Here is a 12,176-nt window from a genome sequence, read left to right as displayed (position 1 = left end):
GTTTTAGCCGACCACCTTGCTTGGGCACCAAGCAAGGGTGGCCGACCCCCTTAAAGAGGAAGAAAATATTTTTTATAAAATTTTACAAGAAGAAAAGCTCTTATAAAATTTTACAAGTTCTCTTTCCTAAAGTAGGAGTTAAAAAAGGAAAGTTTTAAAAATTAAAACCATGTTTTAAAATTTAAAACTTCTCTTATAAAATTTTCTTTTTTAACATGGTGATAGAAAATTTAAATTTTAAAACTTTTCTTCCTTTTTTTTTCTAAACCATGAGGATGGTTAAAAAAGGAAAGTTTTAAAACTTTTAAACTTTCTTTTAAAACATGTGACCTAATTCAAATAAGGAAAGTTTTTAAATTTAAAATCTCTCTTTTAAAACTTGTAGTTTTCTACAAAGAGAAGATTTTAAAAATTCAAAACATCCCTTCTTGTTTGAATTATTATGGTCGACCCCCTCTTGCTTGGGCACCAAGCAAGGGGTCGGCCCTTTAAGAGGATATGGTGGCCGACCATTGCTTGGTCACCAAGCAATGAACCGGCCCCCTTCTTGGACACCAAGATGGGCCTTTCTTTGGATGGACTTGAGGCTTTAATGATGCTACGACAAAGACCTAGAGGAGAAATTGGTTTTGGCCTTCCGATGAGCTTGAGTATCCCATGCTCGCCCCGAACACACAACTCAAGTTCATCGATAATAACTCATTCCACTAGAGAGTTATTATCGCACTACTGCATCAATCCCAAATTACATTATGAGCTCCTTCTTATCATGAGTGTGTTAGTCTCCCTGTGTTTAAGATAACGAGTGTCCACTAATTAAGTAAGTTACTGACAACTTACTTAATTAATATCTAGCTCCAAGAGTAGTACCACTCAACTTTATTGTCATGTCGGACTAAGTCCACCTGCAGGGTTTAACATGACAATCCTTATGAGCTCCTTTTGGGGGCATTCTCAATCTAGATAACTAGGACATAAATTCCTGCTATAATCAACAACACACACTATCATTTCCCAACTTATCGGGCATATTGATTTATCGAGCTAAACCTCACCCTTTGATAAGTCAAAGAAATAAATATTAAATATATGTGCTTGTTATTATATTAAGATTAAGAGCATACACGTCCATAATAACTAAGGTCTAGTTTTTTTATTAAGTCAGTACAAAAAGAACTTACCTAAAATGGTCCTACTCAATACACTTAGAGTGTACTAGTGTAATTTATTAATCAAGATAAATTAATACTTAATTACACTACGACTATAACGATGGTTTGTTCCTTTCCATCTTAGTTGTGAGCAACTATTTATAATTTATAAAGAACCGATAACATGATCTTCTGTGTGTGACACCACACACCATGTTATCTACTTTATAAATTAATTGAACAACTATATTCAACAAATAAATATAGACATTTGACCAATGTGATTTTTTTATTTTAAAAATAAATGTTCACAAAAGATAGGCTTTTAGTATACACTCTAACACCAGTGAGATCCACATTGCGATGACTTGCGGGGATAAAATTTGCCTTCCAAGCGCCCGGACCACCTTTCTCCAGAAAGTCCTTCTCCTGCAAGAAAGAGTTAGTCCAAGGCAAAATAATAGCTAAACTGTTGGTTGATCCTAGGAATATCGTACCGGTTCTACTGTACAAAAATTTTGTACAAGTGTCAAACTTTTCCTAACAACCTATTGTGTTCTTTAGAAATTAAATTCGGAATCGCAAATGGAATATAACATTATTGATTCCAAATTTAACTTATCTGTTCTTAGTGGTTTAGACTTAGATCGTAAACGATGCTTAACATTATTGATCCAAATCCACCCATGTTACAAATTCAATTAAATATTAATTTCAGAAATCGGCTTCCGGGTTAAACATGGCGAGGCACTAGGCCTTCTTGGATATGGGAGCAACCACCACTTCCTAGATAAAGTCTTTCAATGAAATCTAATATTTAATTTCCTTATATAACCCTAGGTTTAACCAAAAAGAACAATCGAATCACAAATTCGAAAAACAAAAGAAAACACAAACTCGAATCATAAATTCGAAACCTAGAATTATATGCCTCTTGTGTTTGGAATTCATACAAAGAAAAACTAGTATGATGCAAAAATAATTACTAATTATACCTTTCTTTGTAAGCAACAACCTCTTGATCTTTTACCGTATTCCTCTTCTTATCTCGGACGTCGTGTGGGCGATGATCTATCGAGATGAGAACCACCCAAGCCTTTCTTCTTCCTTCATCCAAATTTCGGCCAAGCAACCTTCTCCAAGAGATTATAAGTTTCGGCCGCCAACCAAGCTCCAAGGAAAAACTAGGAAACAAAACCTCCTCCTCCTTCTTCTTCACCAAGCTAGATCTGGCCACCAAAACAAGCTCCTAGAAGTTGAAGAGGTTCAACCACTAAGGAGGAAGAAAAGGAGGAGATGGAGAGATCATATGGCCGGCCACTACCAAGGAATAAAAGAGAGAGGAAAAATAGAAGTGAGTTGTCCCCCATGAAGGCACCCCTACCCTCTCTTTTATAATCCTTAGTCATGGCAAATAAGAAAATTTAATTATAATTAAAATTCCCTTTATTTTCCTTGTCATTGGTTAATAAGGAAAATTTAATAAAATTCCTTTTAACCCCTTCTATGGCCGACCACCTTAAGAGCTCCAAATTAGGCAAGTTTTAAACACAAAATTAAAACTTCCTTATTTGTTTCCGGAAATTTTTAAAATAAAAATTTCACTATAAATTTTCCCTTCATGGTTGGTTATAAAAGGAAATTTTATAAATTAAAATCTCTCTATTAAAACATGTGGATAATTTCCAAAAAAGAAAGTTATCTTTAAAATTAAAATCTTCCTCTCAATCTACAAATAAGGAAAGATATCAAATCTTTTCTTAATCTTTTGCAGAAACTATAATAGGAAAAATTTAAATTTAAAAACTCTCTTTTAAAATCATGAACATGGTTTCATAAAAGGAAAGTTTTATCAAAAATTAAAATCTTCCTTTCAATCTACAAATAAGGAAATATATCAAACCTTTTCTTAATCTTTTGTAGAAACTATAAAAGGAAAAATTTAATTTTAAAACTCTCTTTTAAAATCATGAGGATGGTTTCATAAAAGGAAAGTTTTATCAAAAATTAAAATCTTCCTTTTAACTACAAATAAGGAAAGATATCAAACCTTTCACTTAATCTTTTGTAGAAAGCTATAAAAGGAAAGATTTAAATTTTAAACTCTATTTTAAAATCATGGTATCCACATAAGAAAGATTTAAAAAATAAAATCCTTTTAAAATTAATGTGGTCGACCACACTAAGCTAGGGTCAGCCACACAACTTGGCTCATCCTATTTGCTTGGCCGACCCAAGCTTGGGGTCCAAGCTTGCTTGGCCGACCACCTTAGGATGGGTATAAAGGTGGGTATAATATTTTATTAATAAGAGGCTACGATAGGGACCGAGAGGAGGAGTTGGTTTTGGTCTCCCGATGAAATTAAGCTTCTCGTGTTCGCCCCGAACACCCAACTTAATTTCATCAATAATAATTCATTCTACTAAAGAATTATTATTGAACTACCGCACCAATCCCAAATTACATTTTGCGCTCCTTCTTATCATGAGTGTGTTAGTCTCCCTGTGTTTAAGATGTCGGATGCTCACTAATTAATTAAGTTACTGACAACTCACTTTAATTAATATCTTAGTCCAACAGTAGTACCACTCAACCTTATTGTCGTGTTGGACTAAGTCCACCTGCAGGGTTTAACATGACAATCCTTATGAGCTCCTCTTTGGGGCATTATCAACCTAGATTACTAGGACACAATTTCCTTCTATAATCAACAACACACACTATAAGTAATATCATTTCTCAACTTATCGGGCCTATTTATTTATCGATCTAAATCTCACCATTTGATAAGTCAAAGAAATAAATACTAAATATATGTGCTTGTTATTATATTAGGATTAAGAGCACACACTTTCATAATAACTAAGGTCTTGTTCTTTTATTAAGTCAGTATAAAAAGAACTTACCTTAAATGGTCCTGCTCAATACACTCAGAGTGTACTAGTGTAATTTATCAGTCAAGATAAACTAATACTTAATTACATTACGACTATTCCAATGGTTTGTTCCTTTCCATCTCAGTCGTGAGCTACTGTTTATAATTTATAAGGAATTGATAACATGATCTTCTGTGTGTGACACCACACACCATGTTGTCTACAATATAAATTAATCGAACAACTACACTTAACTTATAAATGTAGATATTTGACCAATATGATTCTTATTTCTAGTTAAATGTTTATACAAAAGCTAGACTTTTAGTATACATTCCAACAATCTCCCACTTATATTAAAAGACTATGCTGTCATGTATTCTGCCATACATCTGATTCCCATCCCTTCAACATACCCATCAAAAGCTCTTGCCTTAAGGGCCTTAGTGAAAGGATCTCCAAGGTTATCACTTGATGCAATCTAGGCAGTAACAACTTCTCCTTGTTATACGATGTCTCGTATTGGGTGGTACTTGTGCTCTATTGTGTTTACTTGGCTTATTGTGTTTCTTCGAGTTTGCTACTGCACCACTATTATTACAATAAATTGTAATAATTTTTGGGTAAACTAGAAATCATGTCTAAGTCCATCATGAAGTTTCTGAGCCATTCAACTTCTATGGTGGAATCCGAAAAGCACCTATGCTTAACACTCTTCCATTGTTATGGCTTCACTTCTTAAAGTAAACACAAAACCCCGAGGTCGACTTACTATTGTCCCTGTCTGATTGGAAGTCAAAATCCGTGTAACATTCAGGGAGCAAATTATCTGCTTGATAAACCAGCACATAATCTCTAGTCCTTCTCAGGTACTTTAATATATGCTTAACAGTAGTCCAATGTCCCTGTCCAGGGTTACTTTTGATATCTGCTAACTATGCCCACGACAAAGCAGATATCCGGTCTCGTGCATAGCATACATTAGGCTTCCGATAGCCGAAGCATAAGGAACTGCCTTCATGTCCTCTATCTCCTTTGATGTCTTCGGAGACATCTCTTTAGGTAAAGTTACTCCATGTCTAAAAGGTAGAAAACCTTTCTTGGAGTCTTGCATGCTAAAACGAGCTAGGATCGTATCGATATATGAAGCTTAGGATAATCATAATATTCTTTTCTTGCGATCCCTTATTACTTTGATCCCAAGAATATGTGCATTCTCCCAAGTCCTTCATATCGAATTGTTTGGACAACCATACCCTTACTTCCGACAACACTTTGATATTGTTTCCAACTACCAAATAGGTCATATACGTATAGTACAAGAAATACCACCACATTTCCATCACACTTCTTGTATACACAAGACTCATTCGGATACTGAATAAATCTATAGGTCTGGATTACTTCATTAAACCGGATGTTCCAAGACCTTGAAGTTTTGCTTCAGTCCATACATAGACCGATTAAGCTTACATACTAGATGCTCTTTGCCCTTCGCAATGAACCCCTCTAGTTGCTTCATATGGATGCTTTCTTCATGACTTCCATTAAGGAAAGCTGTCTTTGACATCCATTTGCTAAATCTCATAATCCATATGAGCAGCAATAAATAAAAGAATCCGGATAGACTTAAGCATGACTACCGGTGAAAAAGTTTCCTTTTCAACAAGTCTTGCTTTGAAAGTTTCCACCTTCCTGTCTATCCCTCTTTTCCTATTGTACACCTATTTACACCCAATGGCTTTTACACCATTTGGTGGTTCTACAAGCTCCCAGATTTTATTAGAATACGTAGATTCTATTTCAGTATTCATTGCTCTTTGCCAAGATGCTGTATCTTTATCTTGGAGCGCTTCGTCATATGTCTGGGGATCAGGTTCATGTTCACCAGAGATCAAGTCTAAAGACTCTCCCAAAACATGAATCTTTCAGGTTGACTAACAACCCTCCCACTACGACGAGACACTGTCTGTAATTGTGCATTATTTGTGACACATGTTGCAATTTTTTATGGTATCTCATCTTGTACTGTTGGTACTAGATTAGACGTGTCCTTTATTATTTCCTTAAGAACAAATTTACTTATGGGCATGTGGTTCATTACATAGTCATCTTCTAAAAATCGAGCATTGGTGCTAACAATGACCTTCTGATTTTTAGGACTATAAACCTCCTTTCGTTTCTCTAGGATAACCTATAAACAAGTGAACTCTTGTTCTTAATTCCAACTTATCAGTGTCTCCCTTCAGCACTACCCCAAATCCGAATATACTTTAGACTAGGCTTATGCACATTCTACAATTCTATGGGAGTAGAGGGTCCTGATTTAGAAGGTACTATGTTCACTTCGGTTTCCAGAGTATATCCTCAAAATGAATTTGGTAATTTCTGAATAACTCATCATCGATCTAATTATTTCCATAAGAGTCCTATACCTTCTTTCTGCCACACCATTCTGTTGGGGTGTACTAGGTGCAGCCAGTTGGGATTTAATCCCGACTTCTGATAAGTCTCTCCTAAACTCTCCTAAGAGGTACTCGCCACTACGATCTCACCGCAGTGTCTTGATACTTTACCTTGATGTTTCTCCGCATCAGTCTTGTACTCTTTGAACTTATCAAAGTACTTAGACTTGTGGCGCATCAAGTAAATGTACTCGTATCTTGAATAGTTGTCTATAAAAGAGACGAAATATTCGAAACCACCTCTTGCCTGGATAGTCATAGGTCCTCACAAATCAGAATGAACCAATTCCAACACGTCTTTGGCTATATACCCCTTAGACTTAAAAAGCCTCTCGGTCATTTTTCCTTCCAAGCAAGACTCGTAGGTTGGAAAGTTTTCCACCACCAATGAACCCAAAAGTTCATCGGCTATTATCCTTTGAATCCTACTCAAGTTGATATGACCTAGTCTTAGATGCCAAAGATATGATTGATTCATTTCTGAAGGTTGCTTTCTCTTATTAGAGTTAGAAGATGTGTTATTAATTTCCATTTGTTGCATCATGAGAGTTATTGGATTATAAATTGTCAACCAACATACCAGAACAGATAACTTCCCTATTATTCTTGATAACAACTTTGTTATAAAAAAGACAGAATATCAAGTTCTTTGATAGTTTAGAAATCGAAATCAAGTTCTTTCTAAACTTGGTATGTAAAAACAATTTCTCAAAATCCATATTTTATTTCTATCAGAGGATAAACATCTCCCATTGCAACAGCTGCTGCTTTTGCAGCAGTGCTCATGTAGACGGTGATTTCTCCTTCATATAGTTGTCGAGTTTCCTGGAACCCCTGCAATAAATTGCAGACATGATTAGTGGCTCCCATATCTACACACCAGGTACCAGTAGATAACACCACTAAACATGTTTCAACAACTAATGAATAAAATACACCTTTATTGTTCTCAGTTCTGTGAGGACAGTCCACCTTAGAGTCCAAGTTTGTTTCCAATCATAATTGGGACTACTAAGTCTATTCTATAGTATAACAGCTAGGGGATTGACTAACATTTGAAATTCTAAGAATCACAAAAATATTTGGTCAAGACTACCACCTCAAAATCCTCATGAATTTTGTATGCCACGTATACAAATCCAATCTTTAAGAGGAGATTTTATCCATTAATTTTATTATCTCGTCAATCTAACTTTATGATAAATAAAATTAATAGTTGGTCTGTGTTTGATCAAATATTTGGTCAAAACTTTGAATTTAAAATAATATTTATTGCTCAAAACAATATCATTTAAATTCACCAACACCTCAAATACCGTGAATTTTGTATGCCACGTTAGTGTGGACGTATACAAAATCAAACATTTGTAAAAGGAGGGTCTTACCCATTAATTATCTTGTCAACCTTAAATTACCTCAAACACCATGAATTTTGTATGCCACGTTAGTGTGGACGTATTCAAATATTTGTAAGAGGAGGTTTTACCCATTTTATTATTGTCAACCTATCTTTATGACAAATAAAATTACCTCAAACACCGTGAATTATGTATGCCACGTTAGTGTGGACGTATACAAATTCAGACATTTATAAGAGGGGGTTTCACCTAGCTTCATGACAAATTAATAGTTGGTATTCCTTTGGCCACGTAAAATAATAGCAGTGACTCCGTTGGGGGGGGGATACTATTGAATGCGTCTAAGTGTATACCATTACTTGATACTTAGTCCATTAAATAGGATTATGCCCCTTCAGTTGGAGAAGATCACACACTCCTAAATAATTTCTTATAACCATCCATAAAGGAAGTTTGATCTAGTGATCCGCAACAAACCCATTCGTTATGGAGGGAGGCACTCAGAGCTAACATGCAAGCTTGTTGCATCACTTACAAACCAGTAATGGAGACCGTGGAATTTATTTAAAAATCCCTCTCCTACTTAGTTATTTAAGGTGATGAATTTTAACCTAGCAAGCATACATCACACACATCACAGTAAATAAAAGCAATAAATATGAAAATTAATTTTTCAACTATTATGGTCTTTTCCATCACTATCCTTCCCGTGCTGCCAGCCCTAGGGCAAACCTAACACTTTGATTTAACGTGGTTCATAGATAAAGCTCCTACTCCACGGCTGTCTGTAAGGTGGACGATCCCGATCCGTCGGTGGATGATTCCCCGGAGAACTTCCGGCTAGCTCACGTAGCTCCTTGTGGGTGGAGAAACCTCACCACAACCTCGTACAAGCACGCTAGATCACTTGGAAACTTGGAGACTCTAATTAGGTGTTAACCACCACTAATTTCGTCAACCTTAACCAAACTTCCAATGCTTGGTTATATAGGCCACAAGTTAGAAAATCCCGTCTACCAGTCGACTGCCAAAACTAGTAGTCGACTTCCCTCTGTGGAAATTCGATCATTACATTCCAACGGCTCGATACCAGTCGACTACCAAAACATGCAGTCGACTGCTCCACACTGACCGAACGAACAGAACCATTCTGTTCGCACCAAGTCGACTGCGCGGTCGACTGTACCAGTCGACTGCTACAGTACTGCTACAGTAACGCTAAAGTACTACTACAATAAAACCCTAGAGTCTAGGATTTGACCCCCGAGTACATTCGCTCAGCACTCATCCTCACCCGACCAACCTAGACCTATACTTCTAGCCTCCTCCATCAGCCTTGTGTTCCTTGGATGCCTCCCCACCCTTCACGTCTTACCTTCTGGAGCTTCCATCGGCCTTGTCATTGTTGTCGGGTCTTCCTTTGCCAAGAGGTCGCATCTTTGGAACTTCATCCATTGCCAAGTCACACTTGGACTTACGTTGCCAAGACTACATGCTTGGACTTACACCGCCAAGACTCATCCTTAGACTTTCCTTGTTGTACCTGTATCCTGCACACTCACAATGCATATCAAATTACAACAATAATCCTAACTTAAACCTTTGTCCAAACATCAAAACCTAGGGTCACTAGATTGCTCCAACACCTGCAACCACAGAGTTAGCCCATCCTACTATTATCCTACCTAAATTATGTATGACACGTGCATAATTAAACTGAAAACCAAACACACAGAGGCAAACCCTAGCTCTGATACCAATTGTTGGTGGATCCTAGGAATATCATACCGGTTCTACTGTACAAAATTTTGTACAAGTGTCGAACCTTTCCTAACAACCTATTGTGTTCTTTAGAAATTAAATTTGGAATCGCAAACGGAACATAACATTATTGATTCCAAATTTAACTTATCTATTCTTAGTGGTTTAGACTTGGATCGCAAACGATGCTTAACATTATTGATCTAAATCCACCCATGTTACAAATTCAATTAAATATTAATTTCAGAAATCGGCTTCCAGGTTAAACATGGTGAGACACTAGGCCTTCTTGGATATGGGAGCAACCACCACTTCCTAGACAAAGCCTTTCAATGAAATCTAATATTTAATTTCCTTATATAACCCTAGGTTTAACCAAAAAGAACAATCGAATCACAAATTTGAAAAACAAAAAAAAAACACAAATTTGAATCATAAATTCGAAACCTAGAATTATATGCCTCTTGTGTTTGGAATTCTTAAAAAGAAAGACTAGTATGATGCGAAAATAATTACTAGTTATACCTTTCTTTGTAAGCAACAACCTCTTGATCTTCTACCGTATTCCTTTTCTTATCTCGGACGTCGTGTGGGCGACGATCTACCGAGATGAGAACCAACCAAGCCCTTCTTCTTCCTTCTTCCAAGTTTCGGCCAAACAACCTTCTACAAGAGATTCTAAGTCTTGGCCACCAACCAAGCTCTAAGGAAAAACTAGGAAACAAAACCTCCTCTTTCTTCTTCTCCAAACTAGATCTGGCCACCAAAACAAGCTCCTAGCGGTTGAAGAGGTTCGGCCACTAAGGAGGAAGAAAAGGAGGAGATGGAGAGATTATATGGCCGACCACTACCAAGGAATAAAAGAGAGAGGAAAAATAGAAGAGAGTTGTCCCCCATGAAGGCACCCTACCATCTCTTTTATAATCCTTGGTCATGGCAAATAAGGAAATTTAATTATAATTAAAATTTCCTTTATTTTCCTTGTCATTGGTTAATAAGGAAAATTTAATAAAATTCCTTTTAACCCATTCTATGGCCGGCCACCTTAAGAGCTCCAAATTAGGCAAGTTTTAAACACAAAATTAAAACTTCCTTATTTGTTTCTGGAAATTTTTAAAATAAAAATTTCACTATAAATTTTCCCTTCATGGTTGGTTATAAAAGGAAATTTTATAAATTAAAATCTCTCTATTAAAACATGTGGATGATTTCCAAAAAGGAAAGTTATCTTTAAAATTAAAATCTTCCTCTCAATCTACAAATAAGGAAAGATATCAAATCTTTTCTTAATCTTTTGTAGAAACTATAATTGGAAAAAATTAATTTTAAAAACTCTCTTTTAAAATCATGAACATGATGTCATAAAAGGAAAGTTTTATCAAAAATTAAAATCTTCCTTTCAATTTACAAATAAGGAAAGATATCAAACCTTTTCTTAATCTTTTGTAGAAACTATAAAAGAAAAGATTTAATTTTAAAACTCTCTTTTAAAATCATGAGGATGGTTTCATAAAAGGAAAGTTTTATCAAAAATTAAAATCTTTCTTTTAACTACAAATAAGGAAAGATATCAAATCTTTCACTTAATCTTTTGTAGAAAGATATAAAAGGTAAGATTTAAATTTTAAACTCTCTTTTAAAACTATGGTATCCACATAAGAAAGATTTAAAAAATAAAATCCTTTTTAAATTAATGTGGCCGGCCACACCATGCTAGGGTCGGCCACACAACTTGGCTCATCCTATTTGCTTGGCCGACCGAAGCTTGGGTTCCAAGCTTGCTTGGCCGACCACCTTAGGATGAGTATAAAGGTGGGTATAATAATTTATTAATAAGAGGCTACGATATGGACCGAGAGGAGGAATTGGTTTTGGTCTCCCGATGAAATTAAGCTTCCCGTGTTCACCCTGAACACCCAACTTAATTTCATCAATAATAATTCATTCCATTAAAGAATTATTATTGAACTACCGCACTAATCCCAAATTACATTTTGGGTTCCTTCTTATCATGAGTGTGTTAGTCTCCCTATGTTTAAAATGTCGAATGCCCACTAATTAAATAAATTACTGACAACTCTCTTTAATTAATATCTTAGTTCAAGAGTAGTACCACTCAACCTTATTGTTATGTCGGACTAAGTCCATCTGTAGGGTTTAACATGACAATTCTTATGAGCTCCTCTTGGGGACATTATCAACCTAGATTACTAGGACATAGTTTCCTTCTCTAATCAACAACACACACTATAAGTAATATCATTTCCCAACTTATCGGGCCTATTGATTTATCGAGCTAAATCTCACCCTTTGATAAGTCAAAGAAATAAATACTAAATATATGTGTTTGTTATTATATTAGGATTAAGAGCACAAACTTCCATAATAACTAAGGTCTTGTTCTTTTATTAAGTCAGTATAAAAAGAACTTACCTTAAATGGTCCTGCTCAATACACTCAGAGTGTACTAGTGTAATTTATCAGTCAAGATAAACTAATACTTAATTACACTACGACTATTCCAATGGTTTGTTCTTTTCCATCTCAGTCGTGAGCTACTGTTT

The sequence above is a fragment of the Zingiber officinale genome, chromosome 3A, assembly GCF_018446385.1.
Source record: "Zingiber officinale cultivar Zhangliang chromosome 3A, Zo_v1.1, whole genome shotgun sequence".
NCBI classification, from domain to species: domain Eukaryota; kingdom Viridiplantae; phylum Streptophyta; class Magnoliopsida; order Zingiberales; family Zingiberaceae; genus Zingiber; species Zingiber officinale.
This window is presented reverse-complemented; position numbering follows the sequence as displayed.